Source organism: Rhinopithecus bieti, unplaced genomic scaffold, assembly GCF_001698545.2.
Source record: "Rhinopithecus bieti isolate Rb0 unplaced genomic scaffold, ASM169854v2 scaffold_11291, whole genome shotgun sequence".
Taxonomy (NCBI): Eukaryota; Metazoa; Chordata; class Mammalia; order Primates; family Cercopithecidae; genus Rhinopithecus; species Rhinopithecus bieti.
In genome coordinates, this window is record NW_016807158.1 from 1,928,444 (window position 1) to 1,952,907 (window position 24,464).

The window sequence follows — 24,464 nt, forward strand, 5'->3', positions numbered from 1 at the left end:
AAAAAAAAAAAAAAAAAAAAAAAAAAAAAAAAAAAAGAATGGACTAATACAGTGCATGTATTTAACCTCCTCAGTAAAGGTTAAATAGCTATTTATCTCCCCATTTAGATCCAAGCTATTCCTTTGGGTTAGAGTTCAGCAAATTTCTAAAAGGGCTAGACAAGTAAGTATTCTAGTAGGTATTCTAGGCTTTGCTGGCCATACTGTCTCTGTAATAACTACTGTTACTAGAGATACAAGTGGACACATAAGGCATACACAAATGAGCACAGCTATGTTCCGATGAAACTGCATTTACGAGGTGGTGGACTGATTTGACCTGTAGGAAGTCGTTTGCTCACCCCTACATTAGGTTTTTGATCCTTTGTGTCTTCATGATCTTATCTCCTAGATTTGTACTTGTAAATCAACAAGATGCAACTTCAGTGCCAGCATTTGAGTGCACTGCCTCAAGAGAGAAAAACACGACTATTTCTGTTGGTGTGGCCAGTATTAAGTGTTACATTTCATGTGTCTATTGTTTTTGAAAACTTCTTCAAAACAACCAGGTAGCTTTCTAATACAGAGAAAAAAATTGGGGAAAATATCTGTAGAAGGATCATAGATATTTGTTCTCTCAAAAAGCAAGAGAGGACTGTTCTTATGCAATCTTTGAAATAATATGAACAAGAAGTTGTCAGGGGAAATATGTGTTTTGTGATGCTAGATCAAGAGTGGAAACACATCTGTTCCTATGAGTGAAGGAGCTTCTCCTTCAGTATTTACTGAAGGCATTGCATCTTTTAGTGGTAAATAACAGTATCTTGTTGACCATGCTTCCATTTTAGAGTATAATTATATTAGCAGACCTTCTGTGGGCTAAGGAATTTATCAGACGTTTCATGCAGGGAAGAAACGTGGAGCCTCTAAGTGCTCCTGAATATTACATACAAATTTTATGCTGTTGTATCTGTAATATCCCATGTGTATGCTACATGTTCACCATGGAAATCAAGTTACTTATCACTTACTGGATAAAGTGGTATTCAGAGTAATATTTTACATTTGATAGAAAGTTTGTCATTACCTGACATAAAGATTAACAGTTACATGATAAAGTTGTATATGAACAATATACATATACACATAAACTTTAAGTTTAGGACCATGGTTCAGTAAAATTACTGTAGCATATGAAAATAAGGCAAAGAAAAACAATTATCTTAGGTTAAGTGTTCCAAGATATTTGATTCTGTGCTGCATTATAGCAAAATATTGAAAATTGGTTCAGCAGGAGAGAGCCCTATAGCAAAGCTATCTGCTAATTTTTAATATATTCGGTAATCACTTAGGGGCCTTCAATTTTTTCTTTCACAAATTTATCATTTGTCCAAACATATATGAAATGTTTCAGAATGAATATCAATCTAGTAGGAAAGGGAGAAAGACATGACTGATTAATATGGCAAAGTAAGGAATTATATGAAAATTTTTTTATGTATACAATATTCACAAGCACTAATACTTTTTGAGCGCTGACCTTACATGAAGCATTGTACTCTGCTTTTTGCATGCATTATCTCTTTCATTTTTTCCTAGCAACTTGATATGGTAGGTGGCGTTTTACTCTTTTTATACCTTGAGTAACTTGCCCAAGTGGCAGCACTAGGATTCAAACCTGGGCAGTCTGGCAGTACAGGCCAGGCTTCTAGGCAATGGCACACTTCACCATCATCCACAAAATGTTCTAAAAAAATTTTGTTGTGGGAGATAGATGAGAGCAGCAGGTGGGAGTGTGGGTGTGCCTTGTGAATGGGATATGGGCAACCAGCACTCAGCATTCAGATAGAGTGTTCTGCCAGGAAAGAATAATAAAACTGGGAATTAAATATCCTATGGCTATCCCAATTACTCTGATTTGATCATTACACATTGTATACACGTACCCAAATAACATAAGTATCTCTTAAATACATACAACTATTACGAATCAATTTGAAAAATATATGGAGAAGCAGAGGGAAGTAAGATACTCTCTAAACTGTTGCCAAGTTAGAGTAAGGATATTCAGAAAGATAACTAAGAAATGCCAAGAAAGTAGCTGGGGTGCACCAAGGATTGATATCTTTGGAAAGAAAAGTCCAAACTTGTTGAATTAGGAAGCTACAAACATTTAAAAAGAAATACGAGTGCTCTGAGCAGATGAAAAAGTAGTAATTTTCTAAAAATAGAGAAATGATAAAATACTAAGAATTAGGTAAAGCTCTAGTTTGCCAAGTCATATGTCCCTTTTACAAGTCACATAATAGAAATGACTTGCAGCAATTTCAACAAATATATATTTGATGCCTATCATGGCTGATAGACAAAAGTGAAATAAAATGTATTTCATCATCCTGGAGGACACAAGTTATTAAGATACAGACAAATACAGCCACCTGTATAACAATTGAGACAGTTCTGAAAATGGTAAATATAAAATATATAACTTAATCCCTTTAAAAGGTAAGAGATGGTTTAAAGCAAAAGTAACAATATAGTGAATCAAAATACATGACCACAATGGCACAAGGGGTGGGGGATGGGAATAGTGGCATACTATTGTAAGATTCTTATACTCATTATATGAAGTGATGTATCATTTGATGGCTGACTGGGATAAGTTAAAGATGTATAATATAAAGCCTACAGCAACATCTACACACACCCATACACACACACTATTGAAAAACAGATCATCTGTTTAAAAGAGCAAAGTGCAACTATATGCTGCCTACAAAAAACATAATTTGGATACAATAATGCAAAAAAGTTAGAAGTAAAAGAATTGAAAAAGCTATGCTATGCAATGGTCAAATGAAATTTAGAATAACATCAGAAAAAGTAGGTTTTAGAGCAAAGAACATTAACAGTGATAAAGAAATTCATTTCAAAATAATAAAGGAGTCAATTCCTTAACTGGACAAAAAATCCTAAATGTTTATGTATTTAATTAGAGATTCAAAATACATGAAGCAAATACATGGAGCTATAAAGAAAAAAACTGATAATTCCACAATGATACTGAGATATTTCAACACTCCTCTTTTAATAATTGATAAAACAAGTACACAGAAAACCAGTAAAGTTATAGACTTGAACCACACTATCTACCAAATTAACCTAATTGACATTTATAGAACACTTAACAATATACATTATTTTTCACTGCACATGAAAAATGTATAAAGATAGACCATATTCTCAGCAATAAAACAAGTTTCATTGCCTTTATACAAGACACATCATAAAATGATGTTTTCTGACCACAGTAAAACTAAATGACATACCAATAACAGAAATAGATCTGGAAAAGCCTTAGATATTTGGAAACTAACACACTTTCAACTAGCTCATGTGTCAAGGAAGAAATAAAAAGGTAATTAGAAATCATTTTGAACTAACTAAAAACACAATATATCAAAATTAGTGGGATGTTACTAAAGCAGGAATTCAAGACAAATGTTTAACTCCAAATACTTATGTTAGAAACACAGAAAGGTCTCAAATCAATGACCTCGGCAACTGGCAAAAGGAGAGCATATTAAACTCGAATTAAGAAGAAAGAGAACAATAAAAATCATAGTAGAAATTTTTTAAACAAACAGAAAAAAATAAAATCAATAGCTGGCTAAGAGAAAAATCAATAAAATTGATAAACCTCCAAGCGAGACTGATCTCAGAAAGAAGAGGAAATATACCAATTATCAGTTGTTGCAACAAAAGATGTAAGTTTGTTATAGGTTTGATGGATATTAAAAGGATATTAACGGTATATTATAAATTAATTTATGCCAATATATTTGACAACTTAGATGAAATGAACAACACTTTTGAAAGATACAACTAAAGCATGTTTAATATGTATAATGTCCAGGCTCTCTGTGGACAGTAGAGAGCCTGTATGCATACGTGTGTGTGTGTGTGTGTGTGTATGTCAGCGTGTGTCTACCTGATATTTTAGTTAAAAACTATCACTTACAGGAAACTCCAGAGCCAGATAGCTTCGCTGGTGAATTCCACCACATATTTAAGAAAGAAATAATGCTAATTCTGTACAAATTTTTTCGGAAAACTGAAAAAGAAGCAAAAACATCTAATTCCTTCTACAAGGCCAGTATTACCATGATATCACAAAACCAAACATTAAAAGAAAAGAAAAGAAAATTACAGGATAATATTCCTCATGAACATACATACAAAAAACTAATACAATTTTAGCAAATTGAATGTAACAATACGTAAAAAGGAGAATACACCATGAACACATAGAGCTTTTACAAGGTATGCAAAGTTGATTTAATATTCAAAAATCAATCAATATAATTCACCATATCAACAGACTAGAGAAGAAAACCCAGTTATTTTTATGGATGTAGACAGAAAATTTGACAAAATCAAACATCTACTCCTAATAAAAACTCTTAGTTAACTATGTTGCAGATGTGTGTGTGTGTGTGTGTGTGTGTATACATATACCATTTATCTGACTTTTTAAGTGTGTCCAAGTTGTTTATAGACACAAGCACAAATAAGCTAAAACTTTTTTTCCTTTCCCGAGACAGAGTCTTGCTCTGTTGCCCAGACTGGAGTGCAGTGGCATGATCTTGGCTCACTACAATCTCCACCTACCAGGCTCAAGCAATTCTTGTGCCTCGGCCACCCAAGTAGCTGACACCACAGGTGTGCACCACCATTCCTGGCTAATTTTTCTATTTTTATTAGAGATGGTGTTTGGCCATGCTGGCCAGGCTGGTCTCGAACTCCTGCCTTGGCCTCCCAAAGTGCTGGGATTACAGGCGTGAGCCACTGCACCTGGTCCAGCAAAACTATTTTTAAAATGTATGCAAAGATGAACACCAAACCAAGTAAAGTGGTTATTGCTGGAGGATGAAAGAGGAAATGAGGGTCAAGGAGGGAATTTGAAGAAGGGCATAATGGAGAAGATTCAATTGTATCTGCAGTATTTTATTAAAAGTGAAAAGATCTGGGCAAAGATAGAAAAATATTAAAACATTAAATCTTAGTGGAATACACTCAGTTGTATTATTTCTTCTCTGTTTCTGGAGTCTTTAATATGGTTGAATATTAGGCAATCATTAAAAGAACATTTATAATCATATAAGTGTGGAAATGTTTATGATGAGTAATGCTGCTTTAAAGCAAGAAAAAATTGTATTTAGGAAAATAGGAATTTTGTAAGTGCATATATGTATGTGTATAATATTCTACTATGTAAATTTAGCATGTTTTCTCTCCTACCAATGAAACATTAGTAACTTTTATATTGTTTTCAAATTTTCACTATTAAATACAATGCTACAGTGAATGTTCTTACATATTATTCCTTTGCACATATTTTTCTACAAAATATACTTAGGAATATAATCACTATGCTGTCAATATTTGGCCTTTATAAAGCTACAGGACAATATAATGGAAGATCCCATATCATGTCCAAAGAAAGATTGTTGAACTTAACTTTTTCTCTTTGCCTGCATCAAGCAGCCAACTGCTACTTGAATGAAAATTTGACAGTTTATGATGACAAATCTCAAACCATCCTTTAGCACTGACCAACAATCACACAGCATCACCTCACTTCATCTCTCTCTACATTCTTTTCAAAAGTATTGCTGTTCCTTCAAATCTCCCTTTTCTTAGAATCTTACGCTGTTGGTTACTCACTGTCTCCTTTGTATGTTCATCCCATTCTTATGATTAGACACAGCTGAGATACAGGCTATGTGAATATAAATTACTATAACCTCCTTGGTGGGTGGGTGACAGTAATTAAATATCAACACATAAAATGCATAAACATACATAAACATATTGACCAAACAATTCTATTTCTAGGAATTTATCATAAAAATATTCTGTCATGCTAAAACACCAAAAGCAATGGCAACGAAAGCCAAAATAGACGAATGGGATCTAATTAACTAAAGAGCTTCGGCACAGCAAAAGAAACTATCGGAGTGAATAGGCGACCTACAGAATGGGACAAAATTTTTGCAATCTAACCATCTGACAAAGGGCTAATATCCAGAATCTATAAATAACTTAAACAAATTTACAAGAAAAAAACAACCCCATCAAAAAGTGGGCAAAGGATATGAACAGACACTTCTCAAAAGAAGACTTTTATGCAGCCAAAAGATATGTGAAAAAATGCTCATCACCAATCATCAGAGAAATGGAAATCAAAACCACAATGAGTTACCATCTCACACCAGTTAGAATGGCTACCATTAAAAAGTCAGGAAACAACAGATGCTGGAGAGGATGTCGAGTAACAGGAACTTTTTTACACTGTTGGTGGGAGTGTAAATTAGTTCAACCATCATGGAAGACAGTGTGGTGATTCCTCAAAGATCTAGAACTAGAAATACTATTTGATCCAGCCATCCCATTACTGGATATATACCCAAAGGATTATAAACCATGCTACTATAAACACACATGCACACGTATGTTAATTGTGGCACTATTCACAATAGCAAAGACTTGGAACCAACCCAAATGTCCATCAATAACAGACTGGATAAAGAAAATGTGGCACATATACAGCATGTGTGTATTCTATGCAGGCATAGAATATTCTATGCAGGCATAAAAAAGGATGAGTTCATGTCCTTTTCAGGGACATGGTTGAAGCTGGAAACCATCATTCTTAGCAAAACATCACAAGGACAGAAAACCAAACACCACATGGTCTCACTCATAAGCGGAAGTTGAACAATGAGAACACATGGACACAGGGAGGGGAACATCACACACCAGGGCCTGTTGCGGGGTGGGGGGCTGGTGGAGGGATAGCATTAGGAGAAATACCTAATGTAAATGACGAGTTGACGTGTGCAGCAAACCGACATGGCACATGTATACCTATGTAACAAACTTGCAAGTTGTGCACATGTACCCTAGAATTTAAAGTATAATAGTAAAAAAATTACATTACAAAATTTCCAAAAATAATGCAAGCTAAACGCAGAAAAACAGCACAATAAATAACAATTCAAAGTAAAAAAAAATATTCTGTCATGGTTCCCAACATATACATGGAAGGATGTTCACTGGCTCATCCTTGTAACAGGGAAAAACTGAAAAATAAAACAATTTCTTCCCTACTACCTCCAATCAAAAATGCTCAGTACATTGCAGTAACAGGAAGAAGCCGCCATATATCCAGGCTTACACTGCTATGACTATTTTTGTTAGACTTGCTTCCAAAGATACAACAGCTGAAACCTGAAATATTGTTGATCCTTATGATTTTCTTTCACTATCTTATCCAACACTTTTTTCTTCACTTGTCTTTTATTTCTTTTAGCATCATCTAGCATACGTGCTCTCAACTTTGGCTACACATTAGAAACATCTGGGAAGATTTTAAAATTAGCAGGTCCACCTCGGATGAATTAAATCAGAATTTGGGGGTTAGTACCCAAGAGGGGCTTTTTCAGAATGCTTGTCAAGTGATTTTAATGTCTACCAGGGTGGAGGACCACTGGTCTTGGAATATAATCAACACTGTGTTTTACATTGCAAAGATAAATTCTTCAATCGGCTTCCAATTAATTCCTATCTATTCTGAAAGTTGAGAAGATGGTAAAATTTATTTTGGTTCCAGGAATCCTGCTGCTTGCCTCTTCCCATCTGCTCTATAGTTTTAAGTCTGCTGATGTCAATCTAAGATATTTTGCTATAGAAACTTGTTACATTGCAGGTCTACAACAATTTTCACCCTGAGTGACCAGTCTCATGGCTTCACGAGTTCAGTAAGCCCATACCCTTAGCCATTTCAACATTCTTCATAACACCCTGTGAGGTCAGCACCAATGTGGTGACTAATTTTCTTCAGCCGCAGCATTCTGACTGGTTGCCATTTTGTGATCTTGAGTGCCTTGTTAAACTGCATGTCTGTTGGGTAGTGGCACTTTTTTATTTCCCACAATGACTTGTTGAAAGAAGCAGTAATCTTCACTGTTTTATGNTTAAGAATTGCTTTTGGATTCAGTGGCACCTTTTTGGAACATCTACTATCATGGGGAAATTTCAGCATCAGAGGCTGAGTTTGGCATGTGGAGATAGCAGCTAAAAGTTGTTCAGATCCAAATCTTGTGAATATTTTGAGTTGCAAATTTAAAAAGTTAATATCATTTGATTTAAGATAGAAGCGTGACTAAAAATAATAAAACTATTTTCTTTGTTGCTACATCTGGATTTAAGAGTAATTGATAACAAATTTCTTTTTCTTCACAGCAGCTGGTAGCTACTCAGCTGTCAAATTATCACTAGGTCTGTAAAGCCCCGTGTTTTGGCCTGGTCATCCCTGTTGTTATAGGCATCAAGTCATACAGATGGGAACGTTGGTATGCAGCCAAGTGGTTAGCCTCTGGGTTAGATAAGTTATTTAACCTTCCTCGTACTAACAGTCCTCATTTGTAAAATGGGAATATTAATGCCAATCACATGCAAGTGCTGAGGGTTAAATAAAAAAAAAACATTAAATGTTTTACCCCCAGGCTTCTCGCATTCTGATGTGTGTAGGAATCTCCTTACAATCTTGTTAAAATGAAGTTTCTGATAAGCAGGCCTGGGTATGGCCTGAGATTGTGAGTTTCTAACAAGCTCCCAGGTGATACTGATGTTGCTGATCTACAGATCATAATTAGAGTAGTAAGGTGTTAGTCTAGCCTGGGGTAGGTAACTCAGTAACTCAAAAACGGTTTTCTTTTTTCTATGCCTTCTTGGTGATTCAGGGGTTTGGAATTTGGTCAACAACCACAAGCACTGATACTACTACATGAGAGATCCTGGATACAGCCACAAAGAAAGTAACTCACGAGGCATACATTAGAAATAGGATTAGCCTGCATGTTTACAAACTTCATGTTTTCACTCAATAATAAAAATGCCCTTGGTTCCAATTGTCTGAACTTCCAATCCAGGGGAGGGATAGACAGGCATCCAGGGCTATAGACCGGGTTGGGTGGAGAAGTGGGAACCAAAGTCTTATGTGGGAGTGGCCTTCAAAAGCAAGGGTCCCACGTGTCATTTCCATGGGAGTAAGCAAAGGAAAAAGAGCTGGGTCCCAAAGAACTAAACCAGGAGAAACAGGCTTTCAAAAGTCAGGAGGTTTAACTTGGAAATAGGTGTTCAGTTGACTGCAAAAGAAGAGAGAGCCTTTAATGAAATGGTTACAGGGGCATGCATAGACGGAGAAGAAGTTGTTTTTGTTAGGAAATTTATTTTATGGGCAGTAATAATGAAAATATATCATTACCATTCCAAGTCAATAATGATATTCAGCAGTAGTCTTTGCCCTCCCTTCACTAAGTATTTCTGCTGGCTATTAATCATTTCAAACACAATAAGGTATAACCAATCCAGGTGTGTTGAAAGAAAATTAAATGCTACTCGGCTGTAAGTAGTATTCTGTTTGAGGTGACATGATGTCCAGCTAACAAGAACAACACACATGCAACAGTCACTTTATTTCTTTGTATTGAAACAGATAGTGTCACCTCACACTGTGAAACAGCTCCTCAAAAACTATCAAGAAACAGATGCTTTCTCAGTGTTGATTTGAGTTCTTGTGAGTAGATTTTTAGCAATCCTTGACATGGTAACTTCATCATTTTTCATGAAGCTTGAAAAATACTCTGTCATCCTTGAATATTCTTAGTAGTGTCTCTCACGTCATGTTATTCCAAATCAATCATTACACATCCTGACAACAGCCCCTCCATGAGACTGTGAAGTAGTTTTGATCCAGTAGCAGTATTTCTGCTATAATAGAGATTGATAATGCAGACCCTCCAGCCTCTTGGTGAACACTTTAAGTTGCTTTCTGATAATTCACGTAACACACAAAATATAAAAATAAACACAGATACACACACATGCCATATAAACTTTCTGCCTTTGTGCTTGGCTGACTTGGATAATAGAGATGAGGTAAGTTTTTTTTTTTTTGCATTAATTCCTTCAATGTCTACATTGTCCCGATTCATTGGATATTCACTCGTTATTTCAGCTCACCCACTGAAGCACCCCATGTGCTTTGGTTTTAGCTCCCTTTCTTATTAAAATGCAGTCTGGGTTTACACATTGTTTTTACAGGTTACCTTTATGAAGTAGAGCACTCACAAATGTTATTAAAAACCCTCCTAGAAAATAACTTCCAATAATATGATTCTTTTGATAATCAGGTATCAAAGAGTTAGCATTCTATCCTAAAAACAGAACAGGTTATATATATTCTATATGTATAATTATTGAACTTAATTAGAATAAAATGATGATCTAAGGCAATGAGAGGTTTTGAAATACCCTGATAAGGTAATGCTATAATTGCTCAGTGTACTTTGAAGGTCAAATATATTTTGAGTATGAGGGTCCTTTTCAAAGTGGTAATTGACATATGGAACATATCCCCCTGCCTTCTCTGAGATGTAAAAGTAGAAAATACAACAAAGACCTCAGAAGCCAAAAGAGAAAAGAAAAAAAGCCTATGCCTTGACTAGACCAGACACACTAACCACTACTGAATAAGCATTCTGCAGTGTAAACACCATCTGAAACATCAGAACTATGTGCTGTATGCTGGTTGTCTATGTATATACTTCTCCATGTGAAGAAAATGTAGAGAAGCTATGTTTTATTTCAACAAACACAACTGTCAAATGAGTTCATGGGGCAGCCATTGTTCCAGGTAATGAGGAGATACCCACCCTCAAACAGGGGAAGAAATAGGCAAGCAAATAGACACTGAAGGTTAGCATTTAAGATTTTACATGTGTAAATTTCCCTGATAGATCTCTAGTCTCAAGTGATTTCTTCACTTGGATCTATTGCATCAACTAAACTAATCTACAAACAAGCAGACTTTTGCTTACACGGTGTTTGACTTCCAAGTAGTAAATGGTAAGACAATAATCTATCCAATACAATAACATCAAGGGTCACTACCTGACTTCAAACTATACTACAAGGCACAGTAATGAAAAGAGCATGGTACTGGTACCAAAACAGATATATAGACCAGTGGAATAGAACAGAGCCTTCAGAAATAAAGCCACACATCTAAAACCACCTGATCCTTGACAAACCTGACAAAAGCGATGGGGAAAAGATTTCTTATTTAATGAATGGTGCTGGGAAAACTGACTAGCCATATGTAGAAAACTGAAACTGGACTCCTTCCTTACACCTTATACAAAAATTAACTAAAGATCGATTAAAGACTTAAATGTAAGACCTAAAACCATAAGAAACATAGAAGAAAATCTAGGCAAACCCATTCAGTACTTAGGCATGGACAAAGACTTCATGGTAAAACACCGAAAGCAATAGCAACAAAAGCCAAAATTCACAAATGGGATCTAATTAAACTAAAGAGCTTCTGCACAGCAGAAGAAACTATCATCAGAGTGAACACACAACCTACAGAATGGGAGAAAATTTTTGCAATCTACCCATCTGACAAATGGCTAATATCCAGAATCCACAAAGAACTTAAATAAATTTACAAGAAAAAACAACAACAACAAAGAACAGCCCATCAAAAAGCAGGCAAAGGATATGAACAGACACTTCTCAAAGGAAGACATTTATGTGGCCAACAAACATGAAAAAAAGGCTCATTATCACTGGTCATAGAGAAAATGCAAATCAAAACGAATGAGATACCATCTCACACCAGTTAGGAATGGGCAAGCATTAAAAAGGTCAAGAAACAACAGATGCTGGGAGAGGATGTGGAGAAAAGGAACCTTTCACTCTGTTGGTGGGAGTGTAAATGGCTTCAACCTTATGGAAGGATAGTGGTGGGGGTGATTCCTCAAGGGATCAGAACCAGAAGTACCATTTGACCCAGCCATCCCATTACTGGGTATAAACCCAAAGGATTATAAATCATGCTACTATAAAGAACATGCACACGTATGTTTACTGCAGCGACTGTTCACAATAGCAAGCCTGCACCCAAATGCCCATCAATGTAGACTGGATAAAGAAAATGTGGCACATATACACTATGGAATTCTATCCAGACATAGAAAAGGATGAGTTCATGTCATTTGCAGGGACATGGATGAAGCTGGAAACCATCATTCTCAGCAAACTAACACAGGAACAGAAAACCAAACACCACATGTTCTTACTCATAAGTAGGAGTTGAATACTGAGAACACATGGACACAGGGAGGAGAACATCACATACTGGGGCCTGTCAGCGGGTGGGGGGCTAGGGGAGGGATAGCATTAGGAGAAATACCTAATGTAATTGATGGTTGCTGCAAACCACCATGACATGTGTACACCCATGTAATAAACCTGCATGTTCTGCACATGTATCTCAGAACTTAAAGTATGATTAAAAAATAATAATCAAGGATACAGAATGTTTACTCAGTTCAGTCTCTGAATCTTACCACATCACCTGTCCATCCTCTTTAGACTCTTAGTACTCTGAGGTCAAAAGTTTCTTTTTATTTATCTTTGAATAAATGCAGGGAATGTGCAAGAGATAGTTATAAAATAAATGAGGAAGTATTCAATAATGAATATTGCTTCTTATAGTGATACCCTGAAAATTACAAGAAATTGTTCAGCTGGGAAGACAAATTAATAGTATTTTAGCTACAATGGTTAAAACTAGGATGTTTAATTATCTAGAATTATCCTAAATCCCTAGGATTAAGGTTAATAGCACTTACTTTGCATATCTTCAAAGAGGTAAAGAGCATGAATTCTTGAGACAGCTGCCTGGGTACAAACCCTGACTCTATCACTTACTAGATGGACAAGCTTGGACAAATTTCTTACTCTGTGTTTCAGTTACTTTACCTATAAAACTTGGATAACAACATATTACCTTCCTCATAAGTGGAATTATGAGGATTAAATTGGTGACATTTATAAATTACTTAAAATGGTATGTGGCACATAGTAAGCATAATTTAAATTATGTTAAATAAATAGATATGTCAGCACCTCCCAACCTGAGTCCTGAATAAACCTGGTCCCACAAGATACTCTATGTAATTACATATCAAATAGATTTGGGGAATGTTGCATTTTCTGGAGTCATAATATAAATTTATAAATATGAAGTTTTGAAAGATCATATAGCCAGAAATTCTCATTTAAATGTAATTACTCCAATGTTTCCCAAGTTGAGTTCTGTGCTTAAACACTTTTCCCCTACCTAACAGATCTTACTAGCCCATAGCTCTGTTTCTAGTTAATACAATTTTAATTGTGTACCTGTTACTACTTTGCTTTGTTAAGTATTTGTGTGTAATTTTACATATATATATATATATAATGTATATATTTTGCATCACAACTGGAACAAGGTTACGAATTGAGATTTTAATATCATTTGTATTTATTGTTCTACTGCTCTCTTGTTCTCTGTCTTGTCAGAACTCCTATAATAAATACTGAGCATACTGATTTCAATGTATTAGAAAAATGTTATTTAAAACAACAAATTCAAGACCTGTGCCTTGAACAGGTCTGTTTTAACTGCTACAAAGCTTTTAGCCGCACCCATAAAAATGCTGTTTCAGGATAAATCCTTGAGGTGACAGATACCTCATTTACCCTGATACGACTTTTATACATTGCATGCCTGTAACAAAATATCTTGTGTACACCATAAATATATATACCTACTTTGCATCCACAAAATTAAAATTTTAAAAGAAAATTTAAAATGCCATTCAGGCATAAAAAGGCTAAAAAACTGATAGTATTACTAAAACACAAGACAACAGAAAACCTATTGTCAAAACCTGGAAAAGTCTCCTTTCAGTTTCAAGGCCCTGAGGTGGACTTGGTCACCTCCAGTATGATCTACCTCAGCATGGAAGGGAACCCCCTGGCTGAAAAGAAGTTGGTAGAAGCGTCATCTTTCTCTCCTTTCTTTCCTACCATGCAGTCTCAGCCTTGGTTTATACAAAAACAAACAAGCAAAAGAACAAAAACACAGAAAAAAAGCAGGTAACTTGCTCTTACAGCATGGAGAATACTTCTGAAACAGCCAGGAAATGTCTCTCATATCCTTCAGGGCAGCATCACCCAGAAGGGAATGAGCAGTGAGTTTGCCCCTTCCATGCACAGACTCCAATATGTATAGCAATTTAAACAATAATAAAAGGAGCATCACAAATCAAAGAAGATGTGTTTAAGAAAGAAAAGAGGTTTGAAAAAATTGATATTCCACTTGAGGGAAAAATAAAAGTGAGGATCCCCATTTTAAACCATACATCAGAACACATGACAAAACAGCCTAAGAGGCTGTCCATTATACTAGAGTGGTCAAAAACAAGGACTTAGGTACCTGATAGGCTTGGGATTGATTCCTGACTCCACCTCTTCCTAACTGTATTACTTTAGGCAAGATACATGAATTCTGGACCTCTGTGTCTTCTCAGGTACAATGAATAGAATGGTATTTTTCTCATTGGAATCAACCTAAGTGTTCATCAACAGATGAATGGATAAAGAAAATGTTGTGTATCCATACACAATGAAATATTATTCATCCTTTAAAAAGTAGATCCTTTCATTTGCAACAACATGGATGGGTGACATTATGCTAAGTGAAATAAGCCACACACAGAAAGAAAATCACTACATGATATCTAGAGTCTTAAAAAGTCTAATACACAGAAACAGAGAGTAGAACAGTGGTTCTATTCTACCAGGGGCACGGTACTGGGGGAAATGGGGAGATGCTGGTCAAAGAGTACAAAGTTGCAGTTACATAAAATGAATAAATCTAGAGATCTAATGTACAGCATGAGAACTAATTTGCTAAGGGAGATTTCAGGTGCTCTCACCAGAGAAGAAGGTAACTAAGTGAGGAGATGAATATATTTGACTGTTATAATTTCACAATGTATATCAAAACATTATGCACCTAAATATATACAATTAAAAATAATCACGTTTTACATCTTAAGTATATATAATTTTGTCAATTATACTTCAATGAAATCAAAAACTAAGTTTAAAATTTATGATATGTAAAAAACACTGTCAACAGGATGACACTGAGCCACACACTGAGAGAAAATATTGGCAAAAAGTGTATATGATAAATAACCGTTATTTAAAATATACAAAGAACTCTTAAAATTCAACAATAAGAAAATACAAAACCGAGTAAAAAAAATAGGCCAAACACCTTAACAGATATCTCTCCAAGAAGATATAGGAGATGGCAAATAAGAATATCAAATGATGATCCACATCATATGTCATCAGGGCAAAGCAAGTTAAAATAACAATGAGACACTACTACACATCTATTAGAATGGCCAAAATCCAGAATACAGCCAACAAATGCTGCAAGGATGTGGAATAAAAGGAACCCATATTCACTGCTGGTGGGAATGAAAAATTGTACAGCCAGTTTGGAAGAGTTTGACAGTTTCTAATAATACTAAATCTACTCTTAGCATGTGATCGAGCAATTATACTCCTTGGTATTTATCCAAAGGAGCTGAAAACATGTCCACACAAAAACCTGCACATGGATGTTTGTAGAAACTTTATTCACAATTGCCGAAACTTGGAAGCAACCAAGATGTCCTTCAATAGGTGGATGGATAAACTATGACACATCCAAAAAATGAAACATTTAGTGCTAAAAGGAAATGAGCTATCTGAAAAGATATGAAATAAATTTAAATGTATATTGCTAAGTGAAAGATGCCAATGTGAAAAGGCTACATACTGTATGATTCCAACTATATGGTAGTTTGGAAAAGACGAAAGTTTGGAGACTTTAATATCAGTGGTTTCCAGGCATTGGGAAAAGGAAGGCATAAATAGGCAGAGCTACATGATTTTTAGAGCGGTGAAACTACACTGTATGATACTGTAATGGTGGATACACGGTTTTTATATATTTGTCCAAACTCATAGGATATACAGCACCAAGAAAGGACCCTATGTAAACTATGATCTCTGAGCGATAATGTATATGTTCAGCAATTATAACAAATATACCACTCCAGTGGGTGATGTTAATCATGGTGGAGGGCTATGCATATAGGAAGGTGGAGGGTATATAAGAAATCTCCATATCTTCTGTTCAATTTCACCGTGAACCTAAAACTACTCTAAAAATTAAGTCTATCAAAAAAAAAATTAAACAACCAATTGGAAAGTGCGCACTCCTTTTCTATTTTCTGAAGGAGATTGTGTAGAACTGATATTAATTCTTCTTTAAAATTTCATAGATTTCTCCATGAAACTATCTTAATTCTTGGAGATAATCTTTTCAGGAGGTTTTGTACTACAAATTCAATTACACAAAATAGAGAACAAAATATGCCCAATAACTTTTGACACAGGTGCAAACACAAAATGAAAGGAAGAGCTTTTCAACAAATGGTGCTTGAGCAACTGAATATCCATAGGCAAATATATATATATATATATACCTTGTAAAGAACTTTGGCCTTAACCTCACACATTGTACAAAAATTAACTCAAATAGATTATGGACTTAAATGTAAAATGTAAAACTATAAACCTCTTAGAAGAAAATCTTTGGGATCTAGGGCTAGGCAGAATTCTTAGACTTGACACCAAAAACACAATCCACAGAAGGGAAATTTGATAAACTGGGCTTCATATAATTAAGACCATTTGCTGTGTGAAATACTCTGTTAGGAGCACAAAAAGACAAAGTACAGCCTGGGAAAAATATTTGCATATCACCACATATCTGACAAAGGACTGGTATCTAGAAAAATAAAGAACTCAAAACTCAACAGGAAAATATCCAAATAACCCCACGGTCAAACGGGCAAATGACAGCAAGATAAATTTTATCAAAGTGGATATACAGATGGCAAATAAGCACATACAATAATGTTCAACATCATTAGCCATTATAGCAATACAAATTAATACCACAATGAGGTATTACTATACACCTATCACCACGGCTAAAATAAAAAATAGTGACAATGCAAAATTGTGGAGAACCTGGATCACTCATAGATTAGTGGTGGGATGGATAATGGTACAGTCACTATGGAAAACAAATTGATTGTTCTCTAAACAAACAAACAAACAAACAAACCTAAACATATAACTACCACACAAGCCAGTAATTGCACTGTTGGGCATTTATCCCAGGGAAATGACAAGTTATGTTCACACAAAAACCTGCACATGAATGTTATAGCAACTTTATTTGTAATAACCCCAAACTAACAACCTAGATGTCTGTCCTTCAAGAGGGAATGATTAAACGAACTATGGTACAACCATACCATGAAATCCGAATTAGCAATAAAAAGAACAAGCTATTAAAACATGTAAGAATCTAGATGAATCACTGGAGAATTATGCCAAATGAAAAAACTCAACCCCAAAAGCTTACCTACTGTATGATTTCATTTATATGACATTCCTGACATGACAAAATTATAGAAATGGAGAACAGATTACTTGTTGCCAAGGGTAAAGGAGGGGATGCAGGTGGTAGGGAAATAAGGTGGCTATGAAAGGGCAACATGGGGATTTTTGTGATGAAAAACATGTTCTGTATCTCGACTCTGCCAAGGTCAATATCTTGGTTGTGATATTGTACTATTGCTTTTTAAGATGTTATCTTTGTGAGCAACTGGGTAAAGAATAAGTAGGATCCCTCTGTATGATGTCATACAACTGCCTGAGAATCTCCAATTATCTCAAAATAAAAAATTCAATTTTAAAAAAGTTAACTGAATGGCTCATTTAACAATGACCCTATTCTTTTCATTTGTGGCAAGTATACCTCTTTAACATGCCAATGTTAACTTAAGACAACATTATCTTAGGAAATTAGCATTAGCCCTAAACTTACTTGAACTATTTTATAGTGCTTCTCATGAAAATATCAACTCGATTCACAGAAGTCCTTAAGAGGAAAATGCCTAGTATCAGAGGAAATGAAGTGCTTAAAGCTCAATTAAATTAAATATTAAATAATGCTCACAGAAGATTATGGATTCAAAAGAAGGCAACTATTTCAAACAGAAAAAAGAAACATTTAAGAAGTAATGAAATAACATGCTATAAATGATATGACATATTGGTGGCATTTTTAAAACCTGCTTAAGTAAAATGGGTATATTCCGTTTCTGAATGCTTTAGGAAGTTGAATATCTTTTTAGTTAGAACATTTCTCCATGTTAACCTTGCTTAAAATATGTTAACATGCCCTAATTTCCACCTCCCCACGTAATTGTCTCTCTCCTTATAAAAACATATGCAGACATATTTTAAAATATATTCACTATTTACATTTTCCAATTATCTGCTCATTCTTTTCAACCTGATGATTCCTGTCTTCATAATTCAGTGCTTATTGAAACAGCACTCATAAGGTATCAGTGACTTGCAAATCTTAACAGCCAAGGGTTCTGAGAATCTTGTTTCTTGAGACTTTTTTTCTTTGGCCTCTCTGACAGTGTCCACTCCCGTCGTTCTATTACAGTTTCTACTTCTTTGTATCAGTAACTAGACTTTCTGCCTTCTCCCCTCAATAGCAACAACAATGACATTTGTGAAACAATATTTTTGCATGCCTTATTTCATTGGTATTTAAGAAGCTTATCATCATGTTTTTTATGAGTGGACAATGAGATACAGATAAGTAATCTGACCCAGATTACACTCAAAGTTATGTAAATCCTAGTCCTCACTTCTTTTCTTGCTATTCTTATTTTTCACTAATCTCATCTACTTTTATCAGTTTGGGTGTCACCTTTATGGAGATATCTTTAAACCATATTGATGATACACAGATAGTTCCCAAGTTCTGCATTTTTAACAGCCTGTTAGAAAGCTTGGCACAAATGACCCAGATACAAAACTCATCAGGTCCCTAACTCAGCATTGCCCATAGAATTCAGCAGCTCTTAATGTTGCCATTTTTAATGCCCTGACGATTTCTCTAGTCATCCAGATATGAAGCTTGAATGTTCACCATTTCCTCCTTCACATCAAGTCCACTGTCAAATCTTACAGATTCCATGTCTTACAATATGATTCTTTCTACCCACTCTCTCCTCTCTAGGGCTCTGTCATCCCTCACTCAACTAGACCACTGTGTAGCTGCTTAGCTGGTCTACTGGCCTCAGAACTCTTCTTAGTTACAGTCTATTCTTAATGACTGTCTGGTTAATATTCCTCATCTGTAGCCTTCTGCTTAAAAGTAATACCTCCAACTGTTTGATCTCCTGCTGTCAGCTGCTTCTGCCAACTCATAATGTGCTTGATGTCAAAACTCAAAAGAAGACTCAAAGTGAGTCAAAAATATTTTTTAGAGTATTTTTACATGCAATTAATTCAAGGGAGCCTATACTTCAGTAGAACTAGTCTTCCAGTATAAAGGACACAGCAGGTATTTAAAGACAAGAAACAACAACACAAGGCTACCAGCTTAGAGGAGGCTGTGTGGGGGTGGGAAAATCCACATGAATAATCTGTTTGCAAGGGTCATCACAGATCTGCAGACATAAACATGACAAAAATGTCTGAGACGTAGAGTTTTCTTTAAAACTTACCAACTTAAAGGGCCAAAAGCTTTATTTATTTGGGGGACTAGAACTAGACAAAGTAGTCTTCCTTTTTGTTTATTTTAGGGTGTAAAATACTTTATTTGTAAATGACATTCATGGTGTGCATAGACACATGGTGATAGGGTGAGATATCGGCTTTGTTTTCTCATCTACTATATGGAGCCCTTCTACCTTTCCATTATCTTTTTCCTTTAAACTAGTAACTAGTTGGCTTAGTGCATTCCAAAGAATCTTTTGGTATTTTCTTATTTCTATGTTGCTTTTGCAACAATCAATTGAAACACTAGCACTTCCTTAAAGTCTATATAAATTCTATCTTAGCAACACTTTGCTGATACTACTTTTCTAAAACTATTATCATTTTTCTTTAATAACACCTATGAATCTTATTTTATTCTTATTGAATATTTTGCTTTGCCAAAAGTGTGTATTATCATCTAATTGACAAATTTATTTCCATTTATTTTATAATGGAATTCAATTCAATAGTGTGTCTACACCATCACTGCACTTCTCTAAAATATATAGGCAAAGACAAAAAAGAAATGGGGAAAAATTAAGATTTCATAAAATAAAATTAAATGTTAGTGCTGTATATGACTGGTGAGGGTAACTACTGGTAAAGGGAGAAAATTAGAATGGTTGTGTGTATACACATGTGAAATGCATTTGTATCTGCCTTCAAGAAACTTACAATAACTATAAGTGCTCAATAAAGTTTTCATAATAACAAATGCTGACATTTACTGAGTACCTACTATGTACCAGTCATGCCTTAAATAATTTAATTCTCAAAATCACTTACAGAATAGTAATCTAGACACAGAGTGGTAAATGAGCAAGGTTACACAGATAATATATAGTAGATACAAAGTTAGAAACTCTGGCCATCTGGTTCTAGAACTCTAACCATTAAGCAACACTGCAAGTTTGAATGGAACTAAATTAGCACATTTTGAACACACAAGCGTGTAAGCATTTAGTCTCTTCCCATTTTCTTCTATTTGGTTACCATGGTTACCTCTTCTATCTTCAGTTAAAGCCAAGATTTTGTATGTACCAACTCTCTCTCTCTCTCTCTTTTTTTTTTTTTTTTTTTTGAGACAGAGTCTTACTCGGTCGCCCAAGCTAGAGTGCAGTGGCCTGATCTCTGCTCACTGCAATCTCTGCCTGCTGGGTTCAAGCGATTCTCCTGCCTCAGCCTCCCTAGTAGCTGGAATTACAGGCACACACTACCACACACAGATAATTTTTGTGTTTTTAGTACAGATGGGGTTTCATCATGTTGGCCAGGATGGTCTCAATCTCCTGACCTCATGATCTGCCTGCCTCTGCCTCCCAAAGTGCTGGGATTACAGGCGTGAGCCACTGCGCACGGCCATTTGTACCAATGTCTTTCTGGCTTTGAACTCTGCCAGTGTTTTGCTGAATAGTTAGAAATATGCTTGTAAGACATAAGTGAGATGACCATAAACTATTTCCTAATAAAAACTGATACTTTATTGAGGTTTCTTTGTTAAATACGTAGCTAGGAGACCTTAGCACAATTACCATGTCAGTGGGTAAAGTTCACTGATTCTAATGGTAAATTAAATATAGAAAGAAATAGCCTTAATGCATAACATGGTGTTTCTAAGAGTTATATAAATGTGAATTAACCATATACTTGATTTAAATCTTCTAGGTGTCATGACTAATTTCCCTTTTAATGATTATTACACTGCAAAATTTATTCTGATATTCCTAATGTTTCCTTCAAAATAACTACAAAAGTTTACATACCAAAGTTACTATAGCAGCACATATAATACATTGCAACTTTTTTTTTGACATTTTCATTGAATTGATACTGCAGTAATCACTGGGTGGTATCATGGGTGAGCAGTGCATTTCAGGAATTATATTTCATAGTTTTTCAGTTTGTAGCACCGGGAGAACAAAATATGCAAAGGCTACCAGAGTGTGTCTATTTAGTCATGGAGTCTATTAGTCTACTATCTCTCATTCCAAGCCGTGAATAATATTATTGAGAAGTGACACTTACATGTTCATTATATATGTGTGGACCGATGTTGATATATACACACAACCATTCTGCTTTTCTCCTTTCACCAGTAGTTATCCTCACCAGTTATATACAGCACTAACATTTATTTAGTTTAGTTAATTAACAATTATTTAACATAATTTTATTTTATGAAACCTTAATTTTTCCCTATTTCTTTTTTGTCTTTGGCTATATATTTTAGAGAAGTGCAGTGATGGTGTAGACACACTATCGAATTGAATTCCATTATAAAATAAATGGAAATAAATAGAGGGTAGGCAGTGCCAAGGATGGAGAAATAATGAAAACTGTTAATATACAACGTCCTTTGCCTGATTGCACGTTGTACATTGATGAGCTGGTTAGAGAAGGGAGCCAGAAGTGGTTCAAGTCTTTAATTTCCTTCATAATCTTTCTGGATATATATTAGTGGGTTGATTTGGAGTTTATTAATTGGAAACTATGCTGTTTAGCTTGTATGGAGAACATAGTGATTCTTAAAAACAAGAGTGAAATCTGCTTGAGAGTTGGAGTAGCCTTAGAACAGTCATATCAGCAAATTAATAGAGGAGAAAAAATAAACCGTGTATCTGGGATCAAATGCCAAAATAATACATGGAAAGAATCACACTTTATCATGTTAACTCATGTCTTCCTGTATTCATTCATTAAAATAATCTTTGTTGAGCAAGTGTTATATGCCAGGCACTTCTCTAAATGCTAGAGATATGATAATGAATCAGAGAGATATAGTCTATATCTGCATGGAGCTTACAGTTTAGTGAGAAATACTGACAATTAACCAGGTAGTTGTATTAGGGTGATGTCAAGCTGAGTGGGACAAGGAAACAAGGACAACCAACCCTGTTCAGGCAGTTAGAGAAAGTATGAGGCCAGTTACCAAGTGAAAACTGAAAGGTAGTTAATGGAACAGAGTGAGTTGAAGAACCGAAATACTGATTATGTAACTTTTGCTGTCCATCATAAGTCTGGAAATAATAGTACACCTGTTAGGAACTTTTATTTTCCACTTTTTATGTTCTGGTGGAGAGAGCTAGAGGACTTTAAAACTACTGAGATCTGCCGGGTGCGGTGGCTCACTCCTGTAATCCCAGCACTTTGGGAGGCCGAGACGGGCGGATCACGAGGTCAGGAGATTGAGACCATCCTGGCTAACACAGTCAAACCCCATCTCTACTAAAAAATACCACACACACACACACACACACACACACACACACACACAAATTGGCCGGGCGAGGTGGCGGGCATCTGTAGCCCCATCTACTCGGGAGGCTGAGGCAGGAGAATGGCATGAACCTGGGAGGCGCAGCTTGCAGTGAGCTGAGATCCGGCCACTGCACTCCAGCCTGGGCGACAGAGGGAGACTCCGTCTCAAAAAAAAAAAAAAAAAAAACAAACAAAAAACTACTGAGATCATTATAGCCATGGACAACTTGTGATACTAGCCATATTTTAGCATTGCAAATATGGGGATAGGAAAAATAAAGAATCTAAAAAGAGAGAAACAAGTATCTTAACAAGGGAAGAGTAAGAAGAAAGACTAGACTTGTGTAATAAAGATATTCTGTCCAGTTGCAAATGTGCCTGAGTTCACTGTGTAGTCAAACCTGTATTTGTTTCCAACAGGCTTGTTTGGGGGTTTTCTATTTGTTGCTGTTGTTATTTTCTCTTGAGACCTGACAAAGTACCCCTTTGAGAGTTGTAGAGAACAAGTCTCAGCTAGATGGACCCAACTCAAAATCTAGCCATTATATTGGTGCTAGCCAGGAATAAACTTGATTAGATTGGCCGACCAGGGGGACACTGGCAAGAGGTCTCATCTTCAGCTGACATCTGTGAAGAAGCTTGACTTGATGGTACCTGGTAGCTTCACAGGGATCATCTAAAGTGTGAGAGAACTTCTCATAGACTTTTATGAATAATACCTGATTTGATTTTTACCATAAGGCTATTTAGGGCCAGAGAAAATACTGCTGTCTTTACTTTTCAAAGAAAGAAACAGATTCAAAGGTATTGAATGTTTTGCCTAGGGTCACCCTTCTAGTAACTGTCATGGCTAGAAGTAAGTCTTCAGATTCTTAAGTCTATTGCTCTTTCTATTAATATCAGTTTCTTTAACACCTCTGGATTGCCATTCTTTATGAAATGTGATCAAGAAGACCTACTATATATGGAAAAAATTCTTAAAGACTATGGAGACTATATTTTAACTCATTGCAAATGTAGAAAGTTGGATCTTTAACACAAGTTTGAAAAGAAAACAAATTGTGTTTTGTCTGCTGACTTTTCAGTAAGACTCAGCAAAAGCAGTAAGTCTGTGAACATTCTACTCTATTGTTAAAAATTTTATAAAAATGCTTAGAACAATGGGATTCCAAATATGTATTCAACTACTTAAAGTATCACAGAATGAGTAAAGCCAAAGCCAACTTGAAAATACTTTAAGACTTTATGATACCAATACTTTCTAATGCAATTTAACATTGATCAATTGAACCTAATTCCACTTAGGGGCCATTGCGAGAAAACACCAAATGACAGATCATTTTTAGAGGAAGATTATCAAACCTAATAAACAATATCATCCTCAGGCACTTAATTGATTTGCTTTCTGTTATTATTTCCAAATTTGCTTATTATGTTGACCCTCAAATTTCCATATTCAGAAAACTGAACGGCGCTTTCCAGGTCAAGCCTTGCTGCTTCTCCCACAGGCTTGCTAAACATAATTTAATTATGTCTCTCAGTTTTTTTTTTTTTTTTTTTTT

At 35.4% G+C, this 24,464-nt stretch overlaps 1 protein-coding gene across 2 annotated transcripts in view; it reads right to left on the reverse strand.

Annotated features, from left to right (window-relative positions):
• MAGI2 (membrane associated guanylate kinase, WW and PDZ domain containing 2) overlaps window positions 1-24,464 on the reverse strand; it is a 1,515,811-nt gene that overhangs the window by 666,448 nt on the left and 824,899 nt on the right. The gene's annotated exons all lie outside the window — the stretch shown is intronic.